The 12,762-nt window shown below is 38.7% G+C and overlaps 1 pseudogene; it reads left to right on the top strand.

The window, feature by feature from the left end:
- Positions 1–1,000: 1,000 nt before the first annotated feature.
- LOC136121908 (serine/arginine-rich splicing factor 11-like) lies at positions 1,001–2,104 on the top strand (annotated as a pseudogene).
- Positions 2,105–12,762: the final 10,658 nt, after the last annotated feature.

The following is a 12,762-nucleotide window of genomic DNA, read 5'->3' as shown; positions in this document are numbered from 1 at the left end:
CATGTTTTGACAGTATAATGTCAGAATTAAGATCATGGCCTCTAGAATCTTAGAAATATGAGTTCAAATCCAAGTTAAGCTTCTCGCTGTCTGTAAATTCTTAAATAAATTAGTTAACCTTTCCCAGCTTTGATTTTCACATCCATATAATAGTGAATGTAAGACCGACCTCTCAAAATTATTGTGATCACAATGAGATAATACCTGTAAACCATTTAGCTGTTTGCTCCATGTCTTAAAACCTCAATACGTGATGACTGTTTCTGTTTTTGTTACAAACACAGAAAGCAAAGGTACTAAAAGAGACTTTCCTGATGTTTGCAATGGGTCATCTTAAAAGACAGGGCACCGCCAGTGTCTGGGACAGGAGGACAGAGGAGCCCTTCTCGTTGCTGGCCTTATGTCTTGGAATTACTTCGCTCGAGAGCGAGTAGGCAAGCAGCGCCATAAGCAATACTACCATCGTCCCCAGCACTGGGGCCCCGGGCCTCAGCGGTGGGCGGGGGGGCGGGGGAGGGAGCGGCACCAAGGTAATCCAGGTGACTAATGTCTCCCCGAGTGCTAGCTCTGAGCAGATGCGGACCCTCTTCGGTTCCCTAGGGAAGATCGACGAACTGCACCTCTTCCCGCCTGATGATCCGCCTTTGCCATTCTCATCCCGAGCCTGCTTTGTTACGTTCCATGATCCAGACTCAGCAGTTGCCGCACAGCATCTGACAAACGCTAGATTCGTTGACAGAGCTTTGATGGTCGTACCATATGCAGAAGGAGTTATTCCTAATGAGACTAAGGCTTTGTCTCTGTTGGCACCAGCTAATGCAGTGGCAGGTCTTCTGCCTGATGATCGACTCCTGCCTACCCCCAACCCACTTACCCAGATTGGCGCTGTTCCATTGGCTGCTTTGGGAGCTCCTCTCTTGGTCCTGCCCTTGCTGCACTTGGGCTTCCTGGTGCAAACTTGGACTCTCAGTCTCTTGCTGCCGATCAGTGGCTGAAACTTATGAGTACTGTTGACCCCAAGTTGAATCATGTAGCTGCTCGTCTTGTTTCACCAAGTCTGAAATCAGATACCTCTAGTAAAGAAACAGAGGAAGCCATGACGAGAGTACCAGAGGCACACTTCCTAATTTCTGCTGCTATATGACCAGGTAAGAAGGAAGAAAAACGAAGGCACTTGAGGTCAAGATCATGTTCTAGGAGGAGGAGGATTCCCTCATCTTCTAGGCACAGGTGGTCAAGAAGCAGATCAAGGGCTTCCCTGGTGGCGCAGTGGTTGAGAGTCCACCTGCCGATGCAGGGGACACGGGTTCATGCCCCCGGTCCAGGAGGATCCCACATGCCACGGAGCAGCTGGGCCCATGAGCCATGGCTGCTGAGCCTGCGTGTCCGGAGCCTGTGCTCTGCAATGGAAGAGGCTACGACAATGAGAGGGCCGTGTACCGCAAAAAAAAAAAAGAAAGAAAGAAGCAGATCAAGAAGGCGATCACATTCTAAGTCAAGGAGTAGACAATGATCCAAAAGTCCAAGACAGAGAAGATCTCATTCCGGAGAGAGGGGTAGAAGGTCAAGGAGCACATCAAAAAACAGAGACAAAAAGAAAGAAGACAAAGAAAAGAAATGTTCTAAAACACCACCAAAAAGTTACAGCACAGCCAGATGTTCCAGAAGTGCAAGCAGAGAGAGATGACGACGAAGAAGCAGTAGTGGCACAAGATCTCCTAAAAAGCCTAGGTCTCCCAAAAGAAAACTGTCTCGCTCACCATCCCCTAGCGGACAGAAAAAGGAGAAGAAGAAAGATAAAGACAAAGAAAGAAGCAGAGATGAAAGAGAATGATCCACAAGCAATAAGAAGAAAAGATAAGGAAAGGGAACGGGAAAGAAAATCAGAGCGTGATAAAGATGTAAAACAGGTTACGTGGGACTACAATGAAGAGGAACAAGGGTATGACAGCGAGAAAGAGAAAAAAGAGGAGAAGAAACAAAAAGAACCAGGTTCTCCAAAGACAAAAGAATGTTCTGTGGAAAAGGGAACTGGTGATTCACTAAGAGAATCCAAAGTGAATGCGGATGATCTCAAGAAGAAGACATGGATATGAGTGACTGAATATTGCCTCTGTGGGAATCCAACTGTATACATGCATCAGTGTCATTCCGCTGTGTGATTTCTTAATGCTGTATTTGTTCATCGCAAATCTAGATGTATACAGCTCTGAGTCATAAATGGTTATAAAGCTCTTGATGTTGATATTAGTTATTTGCATCCAAAAGCTTTTAGAAAAATGATACATGAGTAACCGATTCTTGACAGGTAGAAATCTGATTGAGTAAACAAGCAGTTTTACTATTCTGGGTCTGCTTCATAACAAAAATGAAAAGCTGTACGCATCTACAGTAGGCATGGATCGTTTATGTTGTATGATCTCCTTTATTAACTTTACTTACAGTATTTCTAGAATTTGATTCATTGCCGTAATAGAGCCATGTAGAGAATGCCCTGATTGCATGTTAATTGTGGCAGGAATACCCTAAATGCCATTCAAGTCCTCCAACATGATGGATCTCCTTATGGTCTTGTTTGTTGATATGACAAATTAACATTCTTGTAGTTACAACCAGAAATGAGCATTTGAAACAGATAATCCTTTAAGCCTTGTGGCTAAAATTTTGTGGCTTTTGTTTAACTCTGAAAGGTTATATATGCACTAACCTTTTTTGATGGCTATAATTAGACTTTAATTACAGAAACAAGATTTCAGATGAAACTGTCTTTGGCAGTACGTAAATAGCACATTTTGAAGTAGAGCTGTATACTTTTTCATAAGATGTTTGGGAATTTTTTTTCCTAAAATAATTTATTGAACATCTACATCAGTGAAAGTTATCTGCCTATCCTGAAGTCCATCTGTAAAAGAAAGTTATCTCTTGTCCTGATTTTCAATTTTCTACTTTTATTAATTTGTTTTAATCTCGTTGGAAAAGGGGGATAGTGCATTTTAAACTGACCTTCATATGCTTTTAAAAATAAGACAAATCTACTTGATAATGTACTTTTTAGTTGATCTCAAGTTGTATAAAACCAATCAATTTTGTGTTACTGTTACTGCAGTAGTAATCTGGGGCACACGGTGATTCCATGTGAAATGCAAAGTAGTTAGGCAACTGTTTTCTTACAGGAGTTTCCAAGCTTCACTTTTGTGCAGAAAAAACAAAAGTACTATAGTCTGTGCCATGTTGGTGTACAGTTTCTGAAATTGTTTTACAAGACTTTGATAAGAAAACCCTTAAACTTAAAAAAAAAAAAAAAAACAAGAAAAGAAAAAACACAGGGCAAAGAAGAAATGTAACATAATGCTGAAGGGCCTCGCCCCTTATCTCAGAGATCTGGTTAAAGCCCTCAAACATGCGAACAATAGCTAGAAGCACCCTCCATACACCTCCACTTCCCTTTTGGGGAAACCGAACAAGTTTCCCCAAAAGGTGACCAGACTGGCCTTTCTGCCCTTATGCTAACTTTATTCAATAAGTACAAATATAATACAAACATAAATAATATATAGTAAGCGTAGATGTAAATAGAAATATAAATGTTAACTATATACAGAAGAGGAGTTTAGTGTTCCGGAATTAATAAGTAAGGAAATTATTTGGCTTTTCTCTTGCCCTCCTCATAAGACTTTGAGAGATCTGCCAAGAGAAGCACTAACAGAGGAGGAGGACCTTTAAGAGAGTGAAATAAATACCCCAGACACCAGCTAGATAGATGCCTGCAAAGCTGCAGAAACAGTCAAACCGACACCCAACTCAGATGTCTAGAGTGCTTGCGAGAGCTTGTCTCTGCTTGATTGTGAAGACTGGTGCCTGCTTCTCCAGAAAGTTCTGAAGGTGGGAAGCCTCTGGAACATTCCCCAATGGCAGAGTAAAGAGTAGGACAACAGGAGTTTATGGTCTGCACTCCCATGTTGGTGTGGCAGGGATACCTGAGTTGGCCCTGCAGGTGGGTGTATGACAGCATCCAGGTGTAAGCCAACTTGATGGGACCTTAATCAAGGAGGGCCTTGCTTGCTTGGGCAAAGCAAACAGATCAATCTGTTGAGGAAGGGAGTGGGGGTGAGAATAAGCAAGTGATAAGTTGGAGCATGTATCGTTCCAATTAGGCAAATACACAGACCAGAAATCTGGCAAAGGAGGTTGTTTCCAAAGAACATAAAATACACTGCAGTAGAAAACCAGCACAAAATACCTATCATGACCAGTAGCCACAAATTGTACCAGGAATAAAAGACATTTTGTCCTTTTTCTTTTAATCTCTACACTCGCTACGTTGAGTCTGGAAACGTCAGAAGGGAGAGAGAGAAAAAATAAAACACAGATCACAGTCTTGTCTAAGTGGACTGGGGGAATCCAAATAATATTTGAGGCTCAATTTTGAAATCGGATCACCTAAGGATTGTTTATCCCTGAGAGTGAGGATTATCAAAAAATAAGATTGTTCTTATAATTGAAAATGACGAGGGCTACTGTATCTTGCTGAGATGCCTTCAGTGCCAGGGAAAGGAGAGCCAACAGAGAAAGGCTGAAAGGAATGATGGGAGGAAAAAAATGCAATCTGCTTCTGTGGTGTATTATGTTCAGCCCATTCAGTAAGTTGGGATAGAGTTAAAAGATATTTCCAGATAGGAGAAAAAAAGAGACCCTTTACGAGACAATTGTAGTTTTGAAAAATCAAATATGAAAGAAAGGACAAAAATGATTTAGCCTTCTGTGTTCCTAAGGGGGAAAAAAAAGGTGAAAAGATGCTGGGTGCAATGAAGGTGAAAAGATGCTGGGTGAGATGATTCCCTACCTGTGCACCAGGGGGCACTGTAAAAGCAGGGCAGCTTTGTTGTTAGCAGTAACTAGACCAGAAGAAGAAATGCAGTTCAGGAGGAACACCTATGAAGGTAAGTGGCGCACACTTAGCTATTTACGTTTAGCTCACGTTTCCTAGTTGGTGGCTCAGGACCTGAGATTGAGCATAAATGTCATATGAACAAGAAACGGAAAATACATCTCTTCGGAAACATAATCCAAGTTGCTAAATAAATTTCACCTCTACTGGTTTCTTCACACTATAAATGATGTCTATCATCAGACGTGCCCCATTCCTGTTTAGTTTCCCTACTTTCTAACATCCATAAATTCAGCAGTGGATCAAGTGGGGTTTATTCCAGGAATGCAAGGATTCTTCAATATACACAAATCTATCAATGTGATAAACCATATTAACAAACTGAAGGAGAAAAACCATATGATCATCTCAATAGATGCAGAGAAAGCTTTCGACAAAATTCAACACCCATTTATGATAAAAACCCTGCAGAAAGTAGGCATAGAGGGAACTTTCCTCAACATAATAAAGGCCATATATGACAAGCCCACAGCAAACATCATCCTCAATGGTGAAAGCATTTCCACTAAGATCAGGAACAAGACAAGGTTGCTCACTCTCACCACTCTTATTCAACACAGTTTTGGAAGTTTTAGCCACAGCAATCAGAGAAGAAAAGGAAATAAAAGGAATCCAAATCAGAAAAGAAGAAGTAAAGCTGTCACTGTTTGCAGATGACATGATACTATACCTAGAGAATCCTAAAGATGCTACCAGAAAACTACTAGAGCTAATCAATGAATTTGGTAAAGTAGCAGGATACAAAATGAATGCACAGAAATCTCTGGCATTCCTATATACTAATGATGAAAAATCTGAAAGTGAAATCAAGAAAACACTCCCATTTACCACTGCAACAAAAAGAATAAAATATCTAGGAATAAACCTACCTAAGGAGACAAAAGACCTGTATGCAGAAAATTATAAGACACTGATGAAAGAAATTAAAGATGATACAAATAGATGGAGAGATATACCATGTTCTTGGATGGGAAGAACCAACATTGTGAAAATGACTCTACTACCCAAAGCAATCTACAGATTCAATGCAATCGCTATCAAACTATCACTGGCATTTTTCACAGAACTACAACAAAAAATTTCGCAATTTGTATGGAAACACAAAAGACCCCGAATAGCCAAAGCAATCTTGAGAACGAAAAAAGGAGCTGGAGGAATCAGGCTCCCTGACTTCAGACTATACTACAAAGCTACAGTAATCAAGACAGTATGGTACTGGCACAAAAACAGATAGATAGATCAATGGAACAGGATAGAAAGCCCAGAGATAAACCCATGCACATATGGACACCTTATCTTTGATAAAGGTGGCAGAAAAGTACAGTGGAGAAAGGACAGCCTCTTCAATAAATGGTGCTGGGAAAACTGGACAGGTACATGTAAAAGTATGAGATTAGATCACTCCCTAACACCATACACAAAAATAAGCTCAAAATGGATTAAAGACCTAAATGTAAGGCCAGAAACTATCAAACTCTTAGAGGAAAACATAGGCAGAACACTCTGTGACATAAATCACAGCAAGATCCTTTCTGAGCCACCTCCTAGAGTAATGGAAATAAAAACAAAAATAAACAAATGGGACCTAATGAAACTTCAAAGCTTTTGCACAGCAAAGGAAACCATAAACAAGACCAAAAGAAAACCCTCAGAATGGGAGAAAATATTTGCAAATGAAGCAACTGACAAAGGATTAATCTCCAAAATTTACAAGCAGCTCAATAACAAAAAAACAAACAACCCCATCCAAAAATGGGCAGAAGACCTAAACAGACATTTCTCCAAAGAAGATATACAGAATGCCAACAAACACATGAAAGAATGCTCAACATCATTAATCATTAGAGAAATGCAAATCAAAACTACAATGAGATATCATCTCACACCAGTCAGAATGGCCATCATCAAAAATTCTAGAAACGATAAATGCTGGAGAGGGTGTGGAGAAAAGGGAACACTCTTGCACTGCTGGTGGGAATGTGAATTGGTTCAGCCACTATGGAGAACAGTACGGAGGTTCCTTAAAAAACTACAAATAGAATTACCATATGACCGAGCAATCCCACTACTGGGCATATACCCTGAGAAAACCAAAATTCAAAAAGAGTCATGTACCAAAATGTTCATTGCAGCTCTATTTACAATAGCCAGGAGATGGAAACAACCTAAGTGCCCATCATCGGATGAATGGATAAAGAAGATGTGGCACATATATACAATGGAATATTACTCAGCCTTAAAAAGAAATGAAATTGAGCTATTTGTAATGAGATGGATAGACCTAGAGTCTGTCATGCAGAGTGAAGTAAGTCAGAAAGAAAAAGACAAATACCGTATGCTAACACATATATATGGAATTTAAGAGAAAAAAAATGTCATGAAGAACCTAGGGGTAAGACAGGAATAAAGACGCAGACCTACTGGAGAACGGACTTGAGGATATGGGGAGGGGGAAGGGTGAGCTTTGACAGGGCGAGAGAGAGTCATGGACATATACACACTAACAAACATAGTAAGGTAGATAGCTAGTGGGAAGCAGCCGCATGGCACAGGGATATTAGCTTGGTGCTTTGTGACAGCCTGGAGGGGTGGGATAGGGAGAGTGGGAGGCAGGGAGACGCAAGAGGGAAGACAAATGGGAACATATGTATATGTATAACTGATTCACTTTGTTATAAAGCAGAAACTAACACACCATTGTAAAGCAATTATACCCCAATAAAGATGTTAAAAAAAAAAAATTCTGCAGTGGATGATGAAAGTCTAGATCACACTCAGGCATCTAATGCGACTGTAAAGAAGCATTCTTCCCCTCTGTGGAAGTACTCTTTTAGTGTTCCTGCTTTCTAATTTACATAATTTAGAAACTGTTAAAGTAATGGCATAGGCATCAGAAAAACAAAAGGGAATATGGAAAAGAAGATTACTTGTGTCTGTGTTCTATTCATCACATTGCCCGTTGAGTTTATATCACTGGCTTCAGATTTATCCCGTTTCTTGTCTTTTATGACTGGAGACATTAAGGGCAACCTGTCAGCTCTGTAAAATAACATTTGTAATCCTCTAAATCTTCTCCATGGAATCTTTAGTAACTGTCTTACGTTCAAGTTGACAGCAAAGCAAGTAATAAAATGCTTAATACCATTTTATAGGTCACATAACACAACAGTTTATTTTAGTTCAACAAGGCGATAACAGGTAACAGATAATGAAGTCACTACAGATTTGTACAACATAGTTTGTGAGTTGGCAACAGCTTCAGAAAAGCCTTAGAAAATCTTCTTTTGAGCTATAACAAAACAGAAGTGCATTTCCCATTTTTCTCTCCTTCTAATGTCTCATGAGAGTCAATCTCAGAGTTGCTGCACTTCAATTTTCAAAACCTGATGCCTATTATTATGTAAACAAATCAACTTTTTAATGGGAAAGGATGTCTTTCTCCCAGAACTTCAAATGACAAAAGTGAAAGAAGCAAAGAAGTGATTATTCTACAACCATTTAAGAATACAAAATTATCTAAGACCCGTCTAATACAGTAACAATCACTGGCTGCCTGTGACTATTGAAATAAAAATAGAAATTAATTCAAATGCCATAAAGTGTAAAATCCATTAACTTTAACAAGACTGTATTCTTCCATTATGGCTTATCTCCATTTTATCTATTTTAATAGTTTAAACATAGCTATTTTAGAGGCTCTTTCAGATCGTTGTATAATTTCTAGATATCTTGGTGCTAACTCCACTCATTTTTTGCACCTAGTGACACTACGTCTTCACAGGAACCAGACAACTCTTTGGCACTTTAGTTCCAGCTCCATGCTTTTAGCAATACTACAAATCCTGTCCCCTCCTTGGCATCTGACCGTCCAGTGGTTAGGACTCTGCACTTTCACTACCAAGGGCGTGGGTTCGATCCCTGGTCAGGGAACTAAAATCCCACAAGCCACACAGCATGGCCCCCCAAAAAAAACCCAAAAAACAAAACTCAAAATGCCATCCTTGGCATATCTGTGTGTAGTGATCTGAGAGCTAAATATTTCTCTATTTCCTCCCTCCCTCCCCATCCATTACTCACTCTTGAACTTTAACTTTCATTATATTCTTTGGAAGATCTACTCCAGCAGTTGGATGTGCCTGGTTTCCTACCAGTTCAACACCATTCACTAACACCCTCTCTGGTTGGTGATTTTTCTTTGATCTTTTTTGCATCTTCTTTTCCTCATTCCCTCCCATATATTTTTGAGGTCTAATTCCTATAATAAAATTTTCATTCTACATACTCCTAGTTGAACCCTAATTGAACTCTTATACCAAAGATAATTGAATTTCTACAGCTGGTATGTGAGGAAGGACGCTACAGAAGTGCTGGCAAATGCACAACTGTGAAGAAATGCTTCCAGCTACAAGTAACAGAGTCTATTAATAGTATCTTAGATCAAAATGTCATGTAAAGCTAACAATAAATATAAAAGAAGGTATCTCAGAATTGGTACAGACACTTCAAGATATCATTACATATCAAGGCTCTAATTTACTCTCCATCACCCTCAGCTTTAATCTTTTGTTTTTATGTTTGGTGTTTCATTGTCACAAGAGGGCTGCCATGTCTCCAGAAATCACATCTGTGTTCAATTAGTAAGAAGGAATAAAGTGCAAGATTAGCAGCAGGTGTCCCTTGTGTTAGAAAATCCAATGTTTTAACAAATTGCCCCCCAGCTGATCTCTCCTTATATCTCATTGTTCAGTATTGAGTCAAAGGAAAAGTGAGATCATGGTGACACAGGCTAATATGGATAATCTCTTGAATATGGCTAAAAGGTCTACGTACCCTCACAACATAGGATCTCTAGCCACTGGCTAACAAATCAAGGTTCTTATAGCAGGAAAGGAATATACGAGGGGAAAGCAGGATGTTTATTGGGTAGGCAAGAGCCAGTGTCAGCCTTGGGATGGGGGGAGGAGGAACAGAATATATTCAGGATATGGCAAGACCCCAGTGGGGCTGGATTATATAGTAAATAGGTTATATAAAGGTAAGAGAAGCAACAAAAATGGTGTGCTAAACATGATGGACTTGACTCTAGAAAACTGAAGTTCATAGAAGAGTTTGAAACAGAAGAATGACACAAATATATCAGTGTTTTAGAATGGTATCTACTACAACTTTTTGGTCTCTAAGGGGAAATAAAATGTCTCCACAAAGACTCCCTCTTCCCATTATCTTCCCCTAAGGAGGCATGAAGATGAAACCCCAGGATTCCAGACCACTTTTCTAGGTGCAAAGGTAGTAGATACGCCACAGCATTGATAAACAGGGACTCCTCTACATGGCCCTCTTTCCCTTCTGTGTCCCCTGAAACAGCCCAGACCAAACCAGCAGCCTAGGGAACCTCAACTAAAGGCAGGCACCTTCCTTTGCTCCCTATGTCCCCTGTTGCTTTTGTGCTGCTGTCTGGCACAGGATGGATTTCAGAGTGCTAAGCTCTTGGCTACACTTAGAGAAAAGAACAACCTAGGGCAAATGAGACTTTGCTGCTCTGCTATTCTAACTGCTTTATTTTTTGTGTCACAAATTGGCTGAGTTCTGTACTGTGCCCTCACATTGATAACAGTGCTTTCCTAGAATTGAAAACACATTAATTTCCTTCTTGGTTTGATAATTTTCCACAAATGTATCACTTAGAACTTTAAACATAAGCAAACTTATATTTTATGAACATTATTCACATTTTTTTTTAAAAAACTGGTGATTTTATCTATTTAAAGCACTATCTATGCTCTGGATAAAGAAAGGGGTTCACTTATTTTTAAATAGTACCACCTAAAATTATTTTTCTAAAGAGACAAGACAAGCAATACATCCTACAGAGAAGCTGATGTCTGTGAAGTAACTGCTTTCTAGATACATTGTTCCTAAATTTTAAAACTTTATATTTAGCATGTCACTGGATGGCACACACATTGCTAATTTTTTCCCGTTATAACTTGTAAGAGGGTGTTAGTTGGGTGCTTTGTTCAATATTTTAAATTTACACTTAGAAAAATGAAACAAGTTTCTATGAGGGTTCCTCCCGGCCTTGGACACATTATGATGAGGGGACATCGAAAGGTGAGGCTATTTTCAAAGGACCAAACAGCTGTTTTAGTCACAGAAAGTCCTACAGTCACTCAAGGATAAAGGGCATGAGAAAACACTAAATAAAGATGATAAAAAAAATAAACAAAAATTTCAAATGAAAAATCAGAATATTTATAATGCTAAACTTTGTTAAGCGTCCAAGAAATCTAGATAAATGATGTCACCAAAGCAAACCATTGCAGCATCCCCAGGTTTATAGGTAAACCAAGCAATTACAGAAGCATAAACATTAACAAATGAGGTCACTTCCAATTATGTTATTTGTCAACATTTGACAAAATTCAACATCCATTCATGATAAAAATCCTCATCAAAGTTGGTATAGAGGCAACGTATCTCAACAAAATAAAGATCATTTGTGACAAACCCACAGCTAACAACAAACTCAATGGTGAAATGCTGAAGGCCTTTCCACTGAAGTTGGGAACAAGACAAGGATGCCCACTCTTGATATTTCTATTTAACATAGTATTGGATGTCCTAGCCACAGCAATCAGACAAGAAAAAGAGATAAAACGCATCCAAATTGGAAGGGAAGAAGTAAAACTGTCACTATTTGCAGATGACATGACACTATGTATAGAAAACCCTAAAGACTCCACCAAAAAACTATTAGAACTAATAAATGAGTTAAGCAAAACTGCACAATACAAGATTAATATACAGAAATGTGCTGCTTTTCTATACACTAATAATGAACTATCAGAAAGAGAGCAAAAAAAAATTCGATTAAAATTGCATTAAAGAAAATAAATACCTAGGAATAAACTTAACCAAGGAGGTGAATGACCTATACTTTGAAAACTACAAAACACTGATGAAAGAAATTGAAGATGATAACAAGAATGGAAAGATATCCTGGGTTGACAGATTGGAAGAATTAATATTGCTAAGATGGCTATCCCACCGTAAGCAATCGATATATTTAATGCAAACCCTATCAAAATACCCATGATACTTTTCACAGAACTATAACAAATAATTCTAAGATTTATGTGGACCCACAAAAGACCATCATTTGCCAAAGCAAACTTGAGAAAAAAGAACAAAGCCAGAGGAACCATGCTTCCTGACTTCAAACTATACTACAATGCTATAGTAATCAAAATAGCATGGTACTGGCACAAAAACAGAACTGAGAAGCTACATGTAAAAGAATGAGATTAGAACATTTCCTCACACCTTATACAAAAATAAAGTCAAAATGGATTAAAGACATGAATGTAAGACCAGAAAACATAAAAGTTCTACATGAAAACATATAACACTCTTTGACATAAATCACAGCAATATTTTTTTGATCTGACTCCAAGGCAAAGGAAACAAAAGTAAAAATAAACAAATAGGACTTAATTTAACTTAAAGGCTTTTGCACAGCAAAGGAAACCATTGACAATGAAAAGACAACCTACTGAATGGTCGAAAATATTTGCAAATGATGTGACAAACAAGGGGTTAATATGGAAAATATACAAGCAGCTCATACAATTCAATATAAAAAAATTTAAAATGGGCAAAAAACATGAATACACATTTTTCCAAAGAAGACATACAGATGGCCAACAGACATGAAAAGATGCTCAACATTACAAATCATCAGAGAAGTGCAAATCAAAACCAGAATGAGTTATAACCTCACAACTGTGAGAATGGCTACCATCAGAAGTCTACAA

The sequence above is a fragment of the Phocoena phocoena genome, chromosome 4, assembly GCF_963924675.1.
Source record: "Phocoena phocoena chromosome 4, mPhoPho1.1, whole genome shotgun sequence".
NCBI classification, from domain to species: domain Eukaryota; kingdom Metazoa; phylum Chordata; class Mammalia; order Artiodactyla; family Phocoenidae; genus Phocoena; species Phocoena phocoena.
This window is presented reverse-complemented; position numbering and strand designations above follow the sequence as displayed.